The following is a 1,857-nucleotide window of genomic DNA, read 5'->3' on the forward strand; positions in this document are numbered from 1 at the left end:
TGAGTGCAGAGCCTTTGCCGTGAGGCTTAAGTGCTCTTGGCCTGCGCCTTACCGGCTGCAGGCCTTAGGAGCGTGTCTTAGCACCGCTCTTAGCAGTGCCACGAGGCATGTTAACGGTCGAAGTGGAGACCTTGACGAAGAGCGCACAGGTTGCTGCTCGAGGCTCTAACTGTAAAGTGAGCCTCCGCCGCGCTCGCGCGGCCGAGTCGATGGTTTTCGACTTTGAGAATGAGAGTTTGTGACGAACATCTCTTCATTCTGATTGGTCGGTAAACCGAACCTAAGTGGGATTGGATGTAACGGGGTACGTAGCACTAAGTGTACCCTGGTTACATGAAGTGTGACACTTCACACTTCAGGAGTATGACATGTCATACTCCGGGATATTTGGTACAAGGTACCAAGGTCATTCAAAACCAACCATTGGTTAAATGACATTGCATTTCTATAGGTAACTGATAGTTTGTATTAACCACAAACTTAACCTACCTATAAATATACTCAGTTTACAATCTACCTTATTTAGGTCACTTCGCTCTCTTTAATTAAAGAGGGGACCTGTGAACTGCCGTTCACTGAGAGTTTGTATACTCTCGGAAGATAACTTCCTCTAGCGCAAGGTGCTGTGTGACCCCGTCACAGAAACTCTTCAGGCTACGCGCCAGGTAGGGTGTCGACCTTGATCGACATAGGTGTTGTTATACTTTTACGGGGGACTTACTCCTTTCCTGGCTAGACCTGACCGCTTCCTATAGCGGGGGCGTTAAGGGCGAGAGTGAAGATGATCGACCGGCCAAGCTGCAAACTCCGGCGACTGACACGTGTACCTGGTGGACCTAGCTTGACTTACGTATGGGCTAATACATGTATACCTCCCGCTACAGTCTCGAAGTGTGATACCGAAGCCACTTGTTGCTGATGAGGCAAATTCCACTCTGTTAACACTTAAAGTCTTTGCGGTCCACTACCTTGCATATCCTATGATCACCAAACTGGCCCTTGAAGGTAACACTGAACTTACCCGGCATGGGTACAAATCAGTCGATATACTTAGTAGATCGTGTATCGAAATGACTGTACCTTACCGATCCGATCTCGTCGATTGTGTATGCACTCGCTGATGCGCATTCGTCACTGATGGCATTCCAACACCCGATCAGGTCGTAGTCCATCAATCCACTTCCCAACTTAACCAACGGGCGCTTCACCACAATCGTCCCCTGTGCCGAAGTTCACACTGTTGAACGTCGCACATCTGCGCGCCTCGTTCTATACACCCATCCCCGCTAGGCCGTATTCCTCACTATACTCTCGTACGTGCTTGCTCCCTCTCACCCCTTTAATACCTATAGCTGACTTCCTTGCCATGTTCTGCTAAAGACGGTGAATCCTCCAATACTGCTACTTCTTCCTCCAACACGTCGTTGCTGCCTGTGGCCTATGTCATCCCCGTGACAGTCTTGACCGTCGACCTGACGGACCCCTCGCTTGACCTCCCTCACGTACGTGCCTGTCTGCGCACTCTTGATCAGGCTATCGATCAAGTGAGAGCGTTGCGGGAACTGCGCGATGCTCTGCGCCTCAAATATCTTGCCGGCCGTCGGCGTACCGATGATTTAGACCGCCAGCTTGCGGAGGCAGCCGACGCTGCGTCACCGTATGTGCTCTTCCGTCAGCACAAGTACAATTTAGTTCGTCACCAATAGGACACCATACGTGCGGATCTTGCTAAATTACCGGAGCGCGTTGCAGGAAACGCCCGTGAAGTTGAAGTCTGTCGTCTTTGATACCGCGACCTGGAACTCCGCTACGACAAGGCTGTATCCGACTTTCAAGCTAAGTTCTCGACTCTTGAGG

The sequence above is a fragment of the Phytophthora infestans genome, genomic scaffold (assembly GCF_000142945.1).
Source record: "Phytophthora infestans T30-4 supercont1.16 genomic scaffold, whole genome shotgun sequence".
Taxonomy (NCBI): Eukaryota; Oomycota; class Peronosporomycetes; order Peronosporales; family Peronosporaceae; genus Phytophthora; species Phytophthora infestans.